General features: G+C 45.3%; 1 protein-coding gene across 2 annotated transcripts in view; it reads left to right on the forward strand.

The window, feature by feature from the left end:
• The first annotated feature begins 18,763 nt into the window (after positions 1–18,763).
• The window catches only part of LOC126545636 (uncharacterized), a 108,699-nt gene continuing 107,246 nt past the window's right edge, over positions 18,764–20,216 (forward strand). For both annotated transcript variants that reach the window (XM_050193560.1, XM_055061544.2), the window contains exon 1: positions 18,764–18,854. The gene's annotated coding sequence lies outside the window, so the exon portion shown is untranslated. The remainder of the gene's footprint in view (positions 18,855–20,216) is intronic.

The following is a 20,216-nucleotide window of genomic DNA, read 5'->3' on the forward strand; positions in this document are numbered from 1 at the left end:
AACGCCGAAGAACATCTGCCGAATTTCGTTAATATTAGATAGATAGATAGATAGATAGATAGATAGATAGATAGATAGATAGATAGATAGATAGATAGATAGATAGATAGATAGATAGATAGATAGATAGATAGATAGATAGATAGATAGATAGATAGATAGATAGATAGATAGAGCAAAGAGTTGATGCGGGCGAAAATGGTGGTTTGAATGAACATGAACAACAAAGCCTATTCAAAGTCAAACCTCTTTATTCTGGGATTTACTAAAAAATCGCGTATACCCTGACATGGCCTTAGGAAAATAGCCATATCATGTATTCATTCGAGCTCGGAAGAGCAGTGCGTGGCGCTTGCGTTTAAACTGTGTATAATACAGGCTCATTTAGAGGTCCCTGCAAAAATTGCTACGCGGTGACAATGACTGAACTAATTGGCTTCAAGCCTGCCCTTAATGTTTCCTTGCGTAAGCAAACTGAGCCAAAATGCCAAATATCACCGCGTTGACCCAGTGAAAAAAAAGGAAGAAAGGAAGAAGGCACGTCATTTCCATTGAACAATGACATAACTTCGGAAGTATAGCTACAAAAGAGGCCAACCGTCACCGAAGCCAAGGGAAAGGATACAGTGATGGGGCTTTAACTGCAGCGCAGCACATACTTTGTGCTCTTTTTTTTTCTCTCTTAAGACTTGACAATAAATGAAAAACAGAAAATGAAGCGCGCTACCGGTTGATCCGAACACGTGTCTGCACGCATGCCACGAGCGAAGCATCGGCTGAGGCGACAGCGGCTGTCCATACTTTTTGTGGAGCGTAATGCCATGACGTTTATTTTCCTCTTTCTGGCTCTTTGCACACTCGAATGGAAAACGGGGAATTGTTGCTAAAAGCACTTCTATCCAATGACGTTCTCCTCAACTCGAATGATCCTCGGCGTCTTTGGCTGTTACACAGCGAGCTTCTCAGAGGCGGCCGCTGCTTCTGTCGCAAAGTGTGGGCAAGGCAGGTGACATCGTCCTGGCGGCCATTATCCCCTTCAGTCACGGCGTACACGTTTGTGGACGCGACTTACTTTTGCTATTACTTTGCAGTGGTTGCAAGGAATAGACAATGAACATTAAGCTTTGAGTAAATTGAACACTCTGCTTCCCTCATGTACACCCACTTCACTTCTGAGTGAATTTTGTTGCTTCAGACGACCGCTTTGGTGAAGGAACTAGCGTGTTTGACGGGACATTTGAAGTGGGGCATTTTGGTAGTAATTGCGAAAGATTTTTTTTCCCTCGTTGCAATGCTTCCACCCAATAATTAACCTGTGCTTGTAATTCGAGCGGGTGATTCATTATTTTTAATGAAGAAACGTAGCATGACTGACTGTACAATAAATGAATAATTAATCACTATGTAATTATGGTGGCTGTCTATAAAATGCCGAGGTATTCTCATCCCACCTTGACTTGCTTTCTATGGAGTCTCCAGCACCTTGGCATAAATATTATGTAAATTTCACACATTTATCGACAGTCGAACGTAATTCGTGACTGAAGGGGTTGTAAGGTCGCTCTGATTGTTCGTGTTCTTAAGTGTCACGAATCGGCCACGTGCTGTGTGTATAGAGAGGGGGTGCACTGCCCCCCCCCCCCCCCCATGTCAGCGGGGCAACCGTTTCTGTGTTATGTGGGGTCACAGAGACCGCGCGGTGATGGGTGACGCGTCGCGGCAGGCGCCAGGAGGGCGAGTGCCGATTCCGGGAAGTCGGTATTGTGCGCAGGGTGTTGGCAGTCCGCCGACGGTCACACGAGTCCACACAGACCAGCCTTGAAAGGGACCGCTGAACACAGTATTGTAGGTCTGGCGCCCGAGTACCTGACAAATTGGAGGCGCCGCCAAGGTTAAGAAGGGCTTAGCAACCTTGACCCCGTGCCGCATATACGGAGCAGGGATCTATTCTTCTACGCGTCCGGAACGCAATCGCCAGCCTTGTTGTTCGGTGCGACTGCCTGCGTGGTGTCGATGCCCCTGCTTCCGACACATTTGCGGCCTAGAAACGCCCTTGGGATTTGAGGCGGCCTAGCGATAACTTGTTCGGGCCTGGCGTGTTTTGCTGAGCCCGTCCCTAACTACGTAGAAACGAGAGGGCAACGGAGTTTTGGGGAAGAAGGAAAAGAGCTTTGTTTTCCAATATGTTTATTTTTAAGAGTAAGCCCATCCCTGTGGGTTGTGGCTTAACAAACGGTTGACTCTGATTGGCAACTGAACCTGTGGGACGGGCCAACGGCCCTACTGCCTTTTTTTCTTTCTATATTTGGGCTATAAAAATCGGGACGACATGCTGTCCCTGAGACTTGGCTGAAATCAGGATTGCTGATAGATCAGTGAGCCTCCGTACTATGTACGTTAAAACGAGTCTGGGCTCTAACAGTCAATGAGACAGTCGAAGAGTGAGACTTTGTTTCTCAATTGTTCAAGTTTGTAATGTATTTGTTTTACCTGCCATGTATATAGAAAAGTTTACCTATAAATATTTCTTGTACATCTGATCTCATCGCTTCCTGCCTGCGTTTGATCAACAACTGCCGATCATCGTCCGAGAAGCTTCAAGTTCCAACGGTGAAGCGAGGACAGAGAACGAACGAAACTTTACTGGGGTTATAGAATCGAACGACTGGCCGAGCGCGTGCATTTCACGCTTGCGCGAAGTCGACGGGAAACAAAATGCCTCAAGCTGCTGCGTAACTGGCCGGCGGAAACTACTCGAGTCAATTGAGGTTGCAGCAGCGCGCACGGCCACCGGCACGCGCGCGCGTTACTATTATCAGCTCGTGTGTTAGACGTCCCGGCTCGCGAGACCATGGCTTTCGTGCCGTGCGGCAATCGAAATGAGAGAGCGAGTTTAGCATACATCCACGGCGTGCTCCCTCGAGGCCAGCAGAAGATAGCGCCAACCGTTCACATCAAACCACTTCTCTCCCGCAGCCCGGGTCATCTGTCAGGTTTAAGAGATCTATAGCTTATAGGCAGCGGCAACAGGCACCACGTATGCGAACGCTAAAACGCTGTAAAAGAGTGCTTTAACTTACCGGGGTGATAGCGATAACTGTATACGCGGTAGCATTATGCTAAAACACACTGACATGGATTAATATCTTAGTGTATACAGGGTGTTCAAAATTAAGTTTTATGGTTTTCTTAAAATTAGGTACTGGGAGGCACGCGAAGACCACCTGTGCAAATAGGTTACGTGGCCAGGGGGACACGAAGTGAGACGATAATTATCGTTGTTAGCATTCCAATGAACTAAAATTGAATAATTAACTTTTTATTGACTGCAGTATAAGTGGGTATGTTTGTATTGAAAAGTTAAAGGCAGTCGTGTTTCTACACAGTATCAGTTGGAATAATTCTTCTAGCGTGTCTGTGCTCCGAGATATCCGACTCCAAATTGTATTTGTCGTTCGCATGATTACGCATGCAAAGGAGTTAGAATCGGCGCAAAACTGCTCCCTATGTGACGCGGCTGCTGCGTGCGGCGTTTAGTCTGACAACGGGGCGTACGCATTGGTAAAGATAATAACTGTCCTCCTCTCGCTCTCGGCTGGCGAAAGGAAAAAATCGAAGAACCCGGAACCGCTGTCGTAACACGCGACCGCGCAGCCATAACGATGGCGGCAGCTGCCTTACCGAGATAATGGCGCGAGCGGAGAAGTCGGAGGGCACTGCGCGTGCGTAATGGTGACTAGACGAGCGGGTATGGTCCTTGCCTGGGCTACGCAAATGGAGTGACTGCTGATTTTCAAGTATTGTAAGTTTTATTGAAATCAAGAGCAACAACTGCACGGCACATGACGCTGTCATATCTTGATTTCGCCAGCCGAGAGGGATAGGTTATCACCTTTGTCTATGCCTCCGCCTTGCTGTCAGACTAAACGCAGCACGCAAACAGCTGCGTCACATCAGGGAGGAGCTTTGCGCACATCCTCACTTTCTTGCATGCGTAATCGTGCGAATGACAATTAAAATTTAGAGCCGGATTTCTCGGAGCACAGACATGCTAGAAGAATTCTTTCAAGTGAAACTGCAGAGCCACGACTGCCCCTAACTTTTGAATGCACACGTACACTCTTACTGCAGTCAATAAAAAGTTAATTATTCAATTTCATTTAATTTGGGATGCTGAAAACGATAATTATCATCTCACTTTGCGTCCCCCTGGCCGCATAACTCATTTCCACAGGTGATCTCCGCGCGCCTAATTTTAAGAAAATCATAAAGCTTGATTTTGAACCCCCGGTATAGGGTGTCCCATGTAACTTGAGCCAAACGTTAAAAATACGCAAATGCCACGGAGCTGGACAGAACCAAGGTAATGTTGTTTGCCGTCGCTTGGAGATAATCAGGGTATTATTTGCGTCCCACCTAATTGCATAATTACTTTATTGTTTAGTTAGTTAATTAATCAACTTATCACATGTTGTGATTAGATGAAAAGTGTAAATGAGAAAATTGTAGAGAAGCAAGAAAAACTCCCGATACAGCTTTCTGTTGCTTAATACATGCTACATAAAAGCGTTTTTCCGAGCGTGAAAGAAGCCCGCGAATACGCGCAAAATTGCCGCGCGACTGGCCGCTCGAGGCACTCTGCGTGTATTCGCGGGCTTCTTTCACGCTCGGAAAAACGCTTTTATGTAGCATGTATTGAGCAACAGAAAGCTGTATCGGGAGTTTTTCTTGCTTCTCTACAATTTTCTCATTTACACTTTTTATCGAATTATAACATTTGAGAAGTATATTAATTAAGACTAAATATGTAATTAGTCGGAATGCAAAAAAAAGTAATAATGATAATCTGAGTATCTTCAAGTGACGACAAACAACATTATATTGGTACTGTCCAGCTGCGTGGCATTTACATATTTTTAACGTTTGGCTTAAGTTACGTGGGACTACCGGAGTACCACTGAAAGGCCGGCTGCTGATCGGAGTTGCAGCGACGAGATTAACCGGTATACACCGTTCGGCTAAAACTAACTGTTTTCCACCCCGTATTTCTTACAGCAGGTATTTCTTTTCCTGGAAAGCGAATGGGAAATAGAGAGAACGTCACTTAAAGGCGCTGACTGACAACGACTCTCAAATGGCACAGCGAAGCAGTCATGCTAAATATTGCGGGATCATTAACGCGCTGCAACATCTATATGATGTAAAGCTATCATAATATAATAACCTTCTTATTCGTAAGTCATAGAATCGAAACACGTGGCTGAAATCTTCTGAGTATACCGAGTGCGACGACGTTATACCAAAAAAGAACGCTCGTGAGAGCAGACACCTGAGAAGTGCTGCCAAAATGCGAGTTCCAACATGCCAGCTGATGTTAGCAGTTGCAAGCACTGCGGCGTTGCTCGGTGAACGATGCTGTGTGCCATTGGAGCTGCCCCTATGGAGAAAGCAGCACGCGTGTGTTCCTGAAAATGCATGTCTAACAGGAACGCATACATATATATATATATATATTGGTCATTGTTCCACATATATGTTCTGCACTCAACTGATACCAGTTATCGAAGAGAGAGAGAGAAACAAGGTGTTTCGGGAATTTAGGCAGCCTAATACTATAGAGCCCTTTTGCTGAAGCTTCTTTTTGTCTGTCTGTGTGTGCGAAAAGCGCAACCAGTCCTGTGACAGCAATAAACCCAAACAAGACAAAAAAAAAAAAATCTCAGAACGCATACACGGGCAGTATACGAGTGTATACGTTCGAGCCCTTTTTGTTTGTGTGTTTTTTTAGGATAACTAATTTCGTTCGCACTGTATGCACTCTCAGAGAAAGATAAAGACTTTATTGAACACGCACAGATGATAACGAGCTCACACACATTCGAGTAGTATACTTTTGCGACAGCTAAGAGTGCGCTAGATTTATTTAACGCGCATTCTGGCATGTATAACGGCGACGCATCCGCGTGAACGTGTATACGTGGGCGTGCACGACCTTCAACTCGTCCAGCTACAGAGTGATATCGGGGCGTACGCTGCGTGTCCCGGGCTGCAGTTGCCCGCCTACGATGTAAGGAATGGAATCAGACGGGATTCTCCTACAACCCTGCCTCCGCAGCAAGACTGCGCTCACTGCGAAGCAGCGATCGCCCGTCGCGCCGCGACCCTTAATTCTGGTCGCCTAACGGAAACTGCGCTGTCGGCTGCACGGAAACCGGTTTAGTGCACCGCTGGATCAAGGTTATATATATGTATATATAAAGAAAGCGCAACCGGTAAGCAGTAAAACCGGCTTCGTTATATAGTAACGGGCCGTTCCTCTGGCAAACTCTCAGTATCACACGCGAACGAACATACTATATGCCTCGGGCGTTTCTCTGCGAACAACCCTGCAACTGTGTAGTCATCCGCATTGTGGGTTTGTATTTTTTCGATCGAATCCCACGGGCGTATGATGCTGCAGCATGCATTCGAGTATGTCTAAAAATATAAACGGGCCGCCGAAGCCGGACCTATGCGCTGTCGTTAATTGCTGTTCCCCCGCTTGGCTTTCCGCAACGACTTGTTTTCACGACTCGCTACCATGACTTGTCGCCATGATTACCTCGTTGCTGTGGCAACATTGCGCGTAGCTCGGAGACGGGCTAAGATAAAAAGAAGCGGTTTCTCTTGCTAACTTGGCAGTGAAATTCTGCTTCGGTGGTGCTTTAGATTGTCTATTCTTAAACGGGCTTTAAACCATGTATATAGAAGTATACAGGGTGTGTTCTTTTTTTTAACCTGCACCAATTATTTAAGGGAATGCCTGTGGCAGATAGCACAATTCTAACACTTGATCTAAATTACTCGATGAGGCGGTCATAACTTCTACGATAAATCAAATACATAAATGAATAATTAGCATAATTGCTCTAACTAAACTTTTAATTAATTATTTTACGGAACATATCTTAATTCATGAATTGTAGCTACTGAGATCGCAAGGCGTATCCACTTGGAACGAATTCTCAGGGCTGCCCCAGTTTCGAGATATTAATTTTCAAAGTGGTCCGACAAAGTGCATTATCGTTCCACTTTTGAGCTTCGATACATAAAACAGCGTTTTCTTTAAAAAAAGGCGTGGACTAACCTTAATCGCTCAAGTCTGGAATATTGTGAATCTGGCCCATCTTTATCATATTTCTTTTTCTTCTCAATGAATGCTCATTTTCAAACTGTTTTCCTGATTTGTTCAATAGGCAGTGACTCACGCGTTTTCAGCGTCGAAAGTAAAAAAAAAACTGCAGATTTCGGTGATTCCTTTTTTTTAAAGACCCGAAGGCCTGCGAAGAGGCATAAGGTGCGGGGGGCATATGGTGCAATTCACCATAAGATACAATCGGTAAAAAGATATCGATGCATACAAGGATGCAAATATTGGCTCAAAACGAAGAAATTTTCCATACTACAGAAACAAAAAAAAATGTTGAAGAAAAAAGAGGGAAAAAGAAATGAACAGATAAGCGTTGCTTAAAAGCAACAAAAACAGCAATAACAGCAAGAAGCATTGTATAAAAGCAGCAAGTTACTTTGCATTGGGACGTTATACATTGCGTAATGTAAAAAGAAAACATGGAACCAACGCGCGAAAATGCATTGCAAATGTAAAAGTTGTGGGATTGATAAGTGCTCACATACTAACTAAATCGTACGCACAGTGCGGAGAAAATTGTTTGACCAAATTACTGCTCTGAACTAATTTACTGCGACAGCAACAGGCACTCGATCACAGTGGACCGCCACCTGTTCAAGAAAAAATTATTTGCAATGCGCGAAACGCCGTCTTCGTCGGAGATGGTCTTAGATATGACCTCCAAGACCATCTGCACAGACGCCACAACTCTCGCTGATAACTTCAACACAAAATAAATGCACTGCGGCCACATAATTTAATGTGGCTTCTAAGGTGGTCAGCTCTCAAATAACTGGTGCTGAAACACGTGCAGCATTTCACTAAAATACACGGCCCGCTTTGCTTGTGACTAAATTAAACCGGCAACCAGATGAAATACAGCGGCCGACATTTTGCAGTCTAATTGTATTTCATAGCGCTGCGATAGACAAGTTGATACGAAAATAAAATCAAGCGGCCCATCAGTCCGATTCCCTTAACACGCCTACGCTTATTTAGCCCTTCTGGGTAAATTTTTCCCACTAAGGGGAAAAAATAAGGAGAGAGAGGAAGAGATAGCTATGGCGACCTTCGCGAAGAACGAATCCTTGACAGACTGGGGGTCGGCATCCGGTACCAGAAGATTTTCCAACTTACTACAGCTGGATTCCAGCCTCGGTTTGACAAAGGCGCTCACATTTGCTCGTCAACACAAAACGGTGCAGCTATAAGAACAAACAGAGCTGTATTTAAGCCGATCAAAGGAAGTTGCAGCTGTTAACAAAATTTGGTCAAGCTGAAACGAGCCCGCAAAGCACGAGGCAATGTCCGCCAAGCAGCAAAGCAAGATTTCGTATAAACGTGTACCCTTGCAACGCGAACTGCTGTTTACGAAAAAAAAAAAAAAAGACGGAATCTGCATCTGGAGAGGACGAGATCGCCACTCTAGAGATGACTGTCCCGCCAAGGGCACACCTTGCAAATCCTGCTGAAATAAAGGATATTTCTCCGCACTGTACACGTACTCTAGCAATACAGAGCGTCGCGGAAGAGCCAGGTATTCTTGCTGCAGCAACAAATTCTTCGGCGCTCAAATCAGAGATCTCCACGCAATTGTCAGTTCAAGATTGTCAGCCCACGTCAGATTGTCAGAACTTGCCATTCCCCGACATATAGCACCACCTTTACATGGCCTAAACTTGAACACGTTACAGAAAAAAAAAGTAACCGATTATGATTAATTCAGCTCATTAAAAAATATGTAATTGGTTACAGCGACCGATTATTGTCCCTCGAAAGTAACTGAGCAATTACTAAAATGTAATCGGTTACTTTTACGTTGCTTTCTTCTCAGTCTTTATTAGCATTGCATAAATACAATAAATGGAACGAGTTCGCCTGGCTTTCACTGCGTCTTCTGCAGCCCTTCACTGGTTGTATTTATGTTCACTGACAATTGCTTTTCAATATTTTCGTCGGCCATTTTTATCTCGTTTTCTTGTGAAGACTTCAGTCAGCGACGCTGAAAACTCGTGCGATACGCGCACTGTAGGGAAGGGCGGTGCTGTAACGTATTGCGCACATTCATGATTTCAGTTACTCAGCGCCACAATGCTCGTGCCTGGGTCCTCCATGAAACGCAACGCTTGATTGTCGCTTGGGCTCAGAGAATGGGCTCCTGGTACGGTCCTGGTACGCCCGTGAGCTTCCGGAGCCGAGCAACAGGTGTTGATCCGGCTTCGGTATGGGAGAACGCAGGGAAGGAATTCCGCTTGCGGAGGCTAGATGGGGCAAGTGGAGAGAGTGCTTATGTTGGCGGTGACGATCGCGTCCTGAAATCATGGATTCGCGGCACTTCAAATATTTCTATCTCCGCTATTAATGAACTAATTTGAAAAATTTTTGTGGTAGAACACCCCTTAGAGGGCATGTAACAGCTTCCAGCATATAACCGAAATTTGCTATGTAGCTTGGTCCGCGGTCCTTTAAGATGAGAAAACAAATACTGAGCGCCCCGCTCTGCCTGGCTCAACATGCATGCATCCGCGAGGCTGCCGTGTGACATGACCACGGGCGTTCTGCTGTCATCATCATCATCACCATCATCATCATCATCATCATCATCATCATCATCAGCCTGGTTACGCCCACTGCAGGGCAAAGGCCTCTCCCATACTTCTCCAACTACCCCGGTCATGTACTAATTGTGGCCATGTTGTCCCTGCAAACTTCTTAATCTCATCCGCCCACCTAACTTTCTGCCGCCCTCTGCTACGCTTCCCTTCCCTTGGAATCCATTCTGTAACTCTTAATGACCATCGGTTATCTTCCCTCCTCATTACGTGTCCTGCCCATGCCCACTTCTTTTTCTTGATTTCAACTAAGATATCATTAACTCGCGTTTGTTCCCTCACCCAATCTGCTCTTTTCTTATCCCTCAACGTTACACCTATCATTCTTCTTTCCATAGCTCGTTGCGTCGTCCTCAATTTAAGCAGAACCCTTTTCGTAAGCCTCCAGGTTTCTGCCCCGTACGTGAGTACTGGTAAGACACAGCTGTTATAAACTTTTCTCTTGAGGGATAATGGCAACCTGCTGTTCATGATCTGAGAATGCCTGCCAAACGCACCCCAGCCCATTCTTATTCTTCTGATTATTTCAGTCTCATGATCCGGATCCGCGGTCACTACCTGTCCTAAGTAGATGTATTCCCTTACCACTTCCAGTGCCTCACTACCTATCGTAAACTGCTGTTCTCTTCCGAGACTGTTAAACATTACCTTAGTTTTCTGAAGATTAATCTTTAGACCCACCCTTCGGGTTTGCCTCTCCAGGTCACTGAGCATGCATTGCAGTTTGTCCCCTGAGTTACTAAGCAAGGCAATATCATCAGCGAATCGCAAGTTGCTAAGGTATTCTCCATCAACTTTTATCCCCAATTCTCCCCAATCCAGGTCTCTGAATACCTCCTGTAAACACGCTGTGAATAGCATTGGAGAGATCGTATCTCCCTGCCTGACGCCTTTCTTTATTGGGATTTTGTTGCTTTCTTTATGGAGGACTACGGTGGCTGTGGAGCCGCTATAGACATCTTTCAGTACTTTTACATACGGCTCGTCTACACCCTGATTCCGCAATGCCTCCATGACTGCTAAGGTTTCGACTGAATCAAACGCTTTCTCGTAATCAATGAAAGCTATATATAAAGGTTGGTTATATTCCGCACATTTTTCTATCACCTGATTGATAGTGTGAATATGGTGTATTGTTGAGTAGCCTTTACGGAATCCCGCCTGGTCCTTTGGTTGACGGAAGTCTAAGGTGTTCCTGATTCTATTTGCAATTACCTTAGTAAATACTTTGTAGGCAACGGACAGTAAGCTGATCGGTCTATAATTTTTCAAGTCTTTGGAGTCCCCTTTCTTATGGATTAGGATTATGTTAGCATTCTTCCAACATTCCGGTACGCTCGAAGTCATGAGGCATTGCGTATACAGGGTGGCCAGTTTCTCTAGAACAGTCTGCCCACCATCCTTCAACAAATCTGCTGTTACCTGATCCTCCCCAGCTGCCTTCCCCCTTTGCATAGCTCCCAAGGCTTTCTTTACTTCTTCCGGCGTTACCTGTGGGATTTCGAATTCGTCTAGACTACTCTTTCTTCCGTTATCATTGTGGGTGCCACTGGTACTGTATAAATCTCTATAGAACTCCTCAGCCACTTGAACTATCTCATCCATATTAGTAATGATATTGCCAGCTTTGTCTTTTAACGCATACATCTGATTCTTGCCTATTCCTAGTTTCTTCTTCACTGCTTTTAGGCTTCCTCCGTTTCTGAGAGCATGTTCAATTCTATCCATATTATACTTCCTTATGTCAGCTGTCTTACGCTTGTTGATTAACTTGGAAAGTTCTGCCAGTTCTATTCTAGCTGTAGGGTTAGAGGCTTTCATACATTGGCGTTCCTTGATCAGATCTTTCGTCTCCTGCGATAGCTTACTGGTCTCCTGTCTAACGGAGTTACCACCGACTTCTATTGCGCACTCCTTAATGATGCCCACAAGATTGTTGTTCATTGTTTCAACACTAAGGTCATCTTCCTGAGTTAAACCGAATACCTGTTCTGTAGCTTGATCTGGAATTCCTCTATTTTCCCTCTTACCGCTAACTCATTGATCGGCTTCTTATGTACCAGTTTCTTCCGTTCCTTCCTCAAGTCTAGGCTAATTCGAGTTCTTACCATCCTATGGTCACTGCAGCTAGTATGATGCCAGGGTTAGCGCAGAGTATGAAGTCTATTTCATTTCTAGTCTCGCCGTTCTGGCTCCTCCACGTCCACTTTCGGCTATCCCGCTTGCGGAAGAAGGTATTCGTTCTGCTGTAGTTACTGCCAAATGCAAGTGCTCAAAACACACCAGTGCACAATACATGCCATCGCAAGGGCTCCAATGTGGTTTGTAACGCGTGCCGATCCTGTAGGGAGCGCAACGTCACAACACCCACATGTCTCAAAGTATTATAATCAAATGCGGCCGACTCCCTTTAATTCAACCTTTGTTCATTCGAATGCGCTAGAAATCACGGCGAAAAACCATACATTGCGATGGAAAGAAAAATCGTTTAGTTCGAACTTGAGAGCATGCTTCTTCGGTTAATTCGAACCCGCTGCCCCCCCCCCCCCCCCCCCCCTCCGCAGGCGTGCAGCGGTTACGAAAAGCTAGAAAACACAAGAAATTCGGCAGACGGTGCTACTGCTTTTCTTGGCGTGAAGCTGTCTTACATAAATTTATTTTCATCTCTATAGTGAGCGACGCTCCTACCGCCCCTGCAGCCATTCATTTCCGCTTTCTTGATCTCGTATCATGCTGTAGCCGCTTTCAAAATGAATTCGGAGCTCGATTTGTACCTAATGCTGGTTGAGTGGCGCTTCAAGAGCAAGAAACAAAAAGACGTTACAGATTGCTTCAAGCAATAAAAAATATTTGAATTCGTTTATATTTCGGGCGTTTAATAATTCGACGCTCGGATAATTCGACGAAATCCTGCAGTCCTGCAAGGGTCGAATTAACGGGAGTCGACTGTAAGTGCCCCAGCAGTACATCTCTGCAGGTGTACCGAGAAGCTGTCCCTTGACTTTGACAATAATCTCCCAGTGGCCTCTGCCGATAATATATATATGTGAACGAAAAGAAAGGAAACCGAAGGCCCGAGAAGCAAATAAGTAAATAAATAGATTAATAGATAGATAGATAGATAGATAGATAAACAAACAAACAAATAAATAAATAAAATTACCTTGAAAACTCACTTCATCTTAGCGAAGTTTAGTGTCGTGTCACGTAAGCCTGACAAACTTGACCAGCTTAATATCAGAGCGCGATGAAGATGCGGACTGCGTTGTAGGCTGCCAAACGTTAATGAACGTTGGTAGAGAACGAAGCAGGCGCGATATGTTCCCATCAACAGAACCAGGTCGAGAGATTGTTTTACGTCGGTTAAAAGCACTGAGCGTCTTTTCTTCCAAGTTGCTTCAAAGAGAAGCAAGCGCCCATTTATTTCTTTTGTCTCAGTTCTACATTCGCCCTGTAAGATTAATCATGTCCAATTAACTATAACTGAAGCTTGCACCTTGTCTTTGTACAGAAAAGAGGGCGTGGGCATAGTCTCGTCCTTGGCTTTGCCATCAGTGGCATCAGCAGGTTGTGATGAGGACGACGCAATAAAAGAGAGAGAGAGAAAAAAGAAAACGTACAGGACAACATTTCAATCATATGGACTTTATACACCATACCATTTGAAGTTATTTTGAGGCATGTGGTTATCATAGCATATGCGTATACACCAAAACTTGTACGTAACGCGTTACGAGTAAGGAAATTACGTCCGATCGTTTTCTTTTTTCCTTTAATTATGCGGTTTTACGCGCTAAAACCAAGGTATGATTACGAAGCACGGCGTAGTGGGGGGCTTCGTATTAATTTCGACGACCTGGGGTTCTTTAACGTGCACCTTATGCACGGTACACAGGCGGTTTTCCATTCCGCCCCATCGAGATGCGGCCGCCGCGGCCGGGATTCGATCCCCGCGCGACCTCGTGCTCAGCAGCGCAGCGCCAAAGCCACTAAGGAACCCCGGTGGGTGTTCCAATCGTGACTATTTAAGTAATTCGACAGCCGAAAAAGTTACACATCTTCAAGAGTAACTTGTAATGTAACTTTATTAGATGCTCAGTTAACGAATTAGTGTAATTCGTTGCCCTTGCGGCTTCCTTACTGGAGGAGTGCATGGTCGCGGCGTACCCTAAGCGCGCGTGTTTCCATTTGCATAAATCTGGTATAGCGCGCCTTATCGCACCTCATATTTTTTTTCGAACGTTTTTGTTTTAACTGAAGCTTTTAACTGCAGGGCAAAGGCCTCTCCCATACTTCTCCAACTACCCCGGTCATGTACTAATTGTGGCCATGTTGTCCCTGCAAACTTCTTAATCTCATTGGAACCTACGCAGGGGAACAAAGGCGTTGGTGCAGAAATGTCAGAGGACTGACTTCGAAACCGGGATTATCCGGGGCACTTAACTGGCAAATGACTGCTCCAGAGATTTCTACACTTCAATTAAACATTACAATTAATTTCACTGCCTGTTTCTTCGTATGGTTGTGACTAACAAAAAATCGAGCCTCTCGGATCCCCTTATTCTTCTTGTTGTGCCAGAGTAGTTGCTCATGGGGGGGACAAAGCCAAATGTAAAAAGCAATTATCTCCTTAATCCCCTATGTCAAAGGCACCACCGAGTCCTTTCACTAAAACCCCTTCTCGCGTGCCAGCAGGAAGTGCTGTCTGCCACTCCTGCTGAAGATCATCAACACATAACACCGATGACGTAAAATATACCTTTTCCAACGATCTTTACCTGTCTTCGCATCTATCTCAGGGAAACCGAACATTAGAAGTGACGCCCAAAAATTATCGATTACGTTTGGATGCAACGGTCAGATACGTTTTCGAAAATGTAATATGTAACGGTAATCGCTGCATTTTGGGGTTTTGTAATTGCAACTGCCTATCGACATCCCCTTTTTCTTTCTTTTTCATTTCCAGCATCGAGTACAAGTTTAGAATACTCGGTTCTCGTCTCATCACTGCAGTGAACGCAATGCGATAAATATTTTGAGCGAATGCATGCAAGCATGCAAGGAATGGGACGCAAATGTTAGACCAAATCCATCGCAGCTTCAATATCGTATTCGTCCTGATGCGGAAGCCTTCCCTGTTTCTTTATGGCCAATCCTATCTGGGTTGTCAGACTTCATCGTGCGCACGATATTAATTTTCTTTTATGACTATCTTATGGAAAAAATGCGCTCTGAAGACATCTTAATAATAAGCAGGACTAAAAAAAAGTTTTCCGTTGCTTCGGCATCTAAGTAACATTTGCTTGAGAAAGTAAACAGCTCCGTGTCGCTTGCAGATAAACGCGCAGCCTTTCGACTACTTCCTTCTTTAAGTCATAAACTATACCCGATGTTGACGATGAGTCACGGAAGAAGAAGATAAACATCAACCAAAACAACCAAAAGAAAAGAGGGGATAGGAGCCGATGTTTTCACCAGCACAACAGCTTCAAATATGAGCAGCCCATTTAGGCCCGGTCCCGCTCATAGTCCCCGCAATGCAAACATCCTGGCACATTTCTGGCGCAACGCTTACGGTCAAAATGCAGCGCGGTCACTTACTTTTCCTTGCACGCCGGTCAGATTCGAATGGTATATAAAGGGCATATTCAAGCAGCATTGTAAGCTGAATCTGTGCGATATTTCGTTATTTTATTGTCTCAATTTTTAGAGCGATTTCTCGCATGACAGTTGCGAAACAAAATGGTAACCGCATCTAAGCTGTTGCAGCTCGCAGCAGCCTTTCAGCGTTGCCTGGATGCATATGTCACGGTTACTTGAACGATGCGGACTTCATGCGAGTTCAGTGAACGCTGTCTCGCAGTTGCTGTCGCGGAGAACAATGTTTGGCGACCTTTATTCGTCTGTTATGTGAACGATAGTGACCTTCCAGTCAAACTGCAAAAATTTGAAAAGGCGTTTTTTGACCGAGAATTGTCACTTCTTGGACCACGTCCCGCCTTGAAAAATGTTATGGAGTACGCTTCACACGCGCTGGCTCCGAGGTAGATCCCGTGTACTGTAGCTGTTATCTGAATTCGGGATGCAAGATTATCGAAGAAGCGACTGGAGACTGTGGAAGCAGTTTTTATAAATAATATATATTTTCCGGCAACACAAATTTCTGTATTTTGTTTCTAGTAACCAGTTCCTTTTTTTTTGTGTTTGTTATGGGGATCCCTTCAACTACCGATATGACCACCCAGAACGTGCCAGAAACTGCAACTGTTGTCATTGTAGAAAAATAAGCCGGAGGCCATGGTAGTACATACACCCAGATTCGGTCCCTGTTGTCATTTTTAGTGGCACAAGCATTGAGTGACTCTCTTGTTTCTTGCGCAGCACTTCCGATTCACCCCCTGAGACGACCGGGGAGGAAATTCAAAATAAGTCAGAAAAAGCAAAAAAAAAAAAAAAGAAAAAAATAGTACAGTACAAAATTCATGGGTTTCATTATAGATATGATATCAGAGCATAAGTTTAGTTACAAGTTGAGTTACTGAAGTGTCTGGCCTAATTAGAATTAGTTAGAAATCACTGATTACCGCACACCAAAGCCTTCCTGGAAACCTGGAAGTAGAAAGCGGAAGTAATGACATCACAAATGACGTCCCACACAACGAGGTGGCATAATATTTGATCGGCTAATTAATGGAAAACAGCTGCCTCCGAGTTCAGTTGGTGCGTTGCGTTCGCCTAAAGTTAACCTAAAGAACACCAACGCAGAGGTGCGAGTGCCACTCACCTAAGTCAAAGATTAGGGTCGCCTACCATTTTTTTTTTATTATGCCGGCCACCTCCACTTTTCAGTTTCTTTTAACTTTTTCTAACCGGGGTTAAAGAGGGTGAGGGGAGGGATGTTGGGGAGCATGCCGTGTGGACTCAATAAGGAGTGAAAAGAGAGTTTGAGAGAGCACTACAGTCTACTTGCTTGTTGTGGGTCTAATTACACAGTCACCCCATCTGAAGTCTTGAAGATCCTAGCCTATCTGAAAGAGGGAGCGGAAGGATAGTGCTATCTACTGTTCTTGTTTTGAGCTGCACAGAGTGAAGATCCATAATGGTATCCATCCGCACAGATGGAACAACCGTAGTCGATACGATTTGGTACCCCAAATCGTTTCTAAGAGAACGTGGCGCTTATATTATACTCTTTCAAAATAGCTGTGCCTTGTGGAAGCGTAAATGCAATGAGCTCTGATTGCTGAGCGACACAGGGTAAAGATCAGTAATGCTATTAAGTAATGATCAGTAATGCTATTCAGTAATTGATCAGTAATGTTACGCCACTACTCCAAATCGTTTACATTAGAATGCGGCGCTTATACTCTTATTAACAGCGGTGCGCTGAGGAGAGACGGGTCTCCTGGCATGTTCAAGTAAGAAGAGAACGAGAAGGAAAATGAGAGGTGCCAATCAAATCCTGGGATGCACAAGCTTGTTTAATTTCACGGTTAACACATGTTCAACCGTATCGAGAGGATGCGTGATAAACACAAGTGTGACAAGAGGGAGAGAGATGAGAGATCAGCTTTATGTTAAAAACGTCTTCTTGTTCGAGTCCTCGTTGCTGGAAACACGTCATGTGAGTGGCAAGATACAGAAGCAGTGTGTCGGTCGAACCTACAGATATCACTGATGGCGACAGGAAACCCATAATGCGCCAGATAAAAATAAAAGTAGAATATGAATAATTTGGTGGACGAGTTGGTATTCCATTCTTGAGGCGAGCAGCGCAAAAAATAAGACTTGGTACAAATGTGAGGAAGACGAACACAGCGCTCTTCCTTACCTTTGTATCAAATCTTATCTTAGAGCGCAGCTTTTAGGCGCACGTTCCTGCGGCGAGCGTCGGCGTTGTCCCTCGTAATCGAGCGAAGGAACAGAGCGAAGGATGAAAGCGAACACTGAGCGCTGCGGCAGATGAAAGACGGCGATAGCGAAGAGAGCGCGAAGAGGAAAGCGGAGGAGGAGGGTATGGCGAAAGCGTGAGAAGAAAGGCGTAGTGCCATGCAAGGCGGCCTTTGTGGCGATGACGGCTACGAGATGGCGCCAGAGAAGCGTGCGTCGTCTGTATGGAAACAAAGCGCTGCATGAGCGGAGGTCTGTCAGCGGTGGCTGCTGTGAATCGCGCCCATGCGTCACCCACGCGCTGCCTTTCGCGATCTCCCTATTAGCGAGACAGTCGCATCACTCATCGCTCCGTTTGCAACGTGCCGCAAGAGACAGATTGTCCGCGTTCAAATGTAGCATTAGGGAGTATCGCCGGGGATTTTTTTTTTTTTGCACTGCTTTATTCAAGAATAGACTACCAACTTGCCCAGCAAACCAGCCTGTTGAAGTATATTACTGGTTCCTTGGGGACTTTTCCGTGTATTAATTCTTGATCACAGAGCTGTGTTCGTCTTTTTTACCTTTATATCAAGTCTTATTTTTTGCGCGTCTAGCCTCAAGAATAGAAGAGGCAATTTATCTGCTAAGAATGCAAGACTCCATCGTACTCATTCGATGTGACAGCACGACAAACGCTAACCGCATGGCCACGCAAACATAATTTCGGAATGCTAAATGTTCATTATGGCCATAATGAAACTAGATCTTTTTAACACCACCAACTTGTTGAGCAGAGGCAACATACGAACATCGACCGAACGATCACGTCTCCGCAGCGCCATTCTTTCTGTTCGTTGTAAGGCTCCCTTCAAAAGGTTTACCGATAGCGATCCCGTTTCTTTTCGCCCCACTACACCTACTACACTCCTCTCAACAGCGCAGCGGCCGTCGGAGCTGCCGGCGCGGACGCTGTCGCGCTTTGTTTTTGTGTACTGTCACACATGGTTAGGAGCCTCCGGAGCTCCCGCGACTCCTACACAGGTCAACAGTGCTTTCGATTTCTGCCGCTGGAGGGCGAAGACCCTTGCCGCTCTTCCCTTGCGCTTTCCTCCTCGCCTTCGTCTTAAACGCTCCAAAACATGGCGGCGGGCCAGCGACGTGCGTTATCGGCGGGTTCTCATTTTCCAAGCGACGGCTGAATGGTACAGAATTTCTATTGCTTTTCCTTTGTGAATTATTAATATGAGTTAGTGGGATGTAGCTTGCAGTCCGCATTGTTTTATGACAACATGTAACCGTTTCCTTATTCACGGACGGACGCGGCACGTCCGGAAGCTGTGTGTCAACGACAAAGAAGTGTGCCGGGGGAGGAGGGATCTGCAGTTGCTAGCGTAGCAATCGTTAACCCGAGTGTGGTAGTGTTACGCCTGTGTGCCGTCGTGTTGTGTGACTCCTCCATGATGCCGTAAACTATTAGCACACCCGCTCTGTTAACGAGGCCGCAGACGCCCACTTGGGCACACGGGTCAGTTTTCGCGATCGTCGGTGCATTGCCTTCGTTCAGGCTGATGTTTATTTTGGTTGCAGTGCACGAACTGGCGCACTTAAAGTTTGCTTCGCTTTCATCGCTTGCTTTTTACAAGAATATCCATGACTCAGCTGCCGCTACTTTTATGACGGCAGTTTCTCTCTATGCTTCTTATCTCATCAGCAGTATTATTTATGCGCTGGCCTTCCCGGTCACGCTTTCGAGCAAAGCCTACGGAACGTACTCCGTTCAGCAGCTTTACGGTGGGACCAGCGCGTTGTGCTGTAGCAGCGTTACGTGCAATCTATTTTAGTTGAGAGAAAAAATAAATAAATAAAGATGCTGGCTTCGCGTGTGGTGTGACCGATCGTGTTGTTCTTAGCACCTTAGTGCAGCCTGTCGCGGGGGTTTGGAGCAACCTTGGACCGAAGTCTTGGGCACTTCTTTTTTCTTTGGAATTGTTCGATGTATCCAGGCTCTTCCTTTTCGGGCTGGTCATAATGGGCTAGCGTTATAATTGTGGGCTGAAGACTCGGTGTGTCTAGGGACAGTAGTTCGGCTTGTGGTGTGCGTACTCGCTGTGCGGTTTCAGAGCCGGCATCTTTACTTTTATAGCGGGGCCAAAAAATAATTGCATTTATTTTATATTCTGCATTACGCACCGTCGTTTCCGCGGTAAAATGGGGCAACTTTTTCACATAGCTGTTTCCTGCAGAAGTACTATGTGCGGGTGCACACACGCGCTAAGGAAATTTGTCGTGCTTACGCTCACGAGCTATATGTTTGGCACACTCAGCCTGTCAGTGAACTTTGCTGGCGCAAAACACTTCTGGGAAGAGCTGACATTGACTGATTGGCGCCTTCAAAATTTCGGCGTGTGTTCCAGTTACGTCTGGACGTGTGCCAATAGCGGTTTATCTGAATGAGCTTTCTTTTTTTCATTAAAAACATCATTGGCACAAGCTGTGAGGAAATTGATTTTACGTAAGGAATGTAAAATCAGTTTTACGTCCAGCACGTGTCATTGTATGTATAC

The sequence above is a fragment of the Dermacentor andersoni genome, chromosome 1 (assembly GCF_023375885.2).
Source record: "Dermacentor andersoni chromosome 1, qqDerAnde1_hic_scaffold, whole genome shotgun sequence".
Taxonomy (NCBI): Eukaryota; Metazoa; Arthropoda; class Arachnida; order Ixodida; family Ixodidae; genus Dermacentor; species Dermacentor andersoni.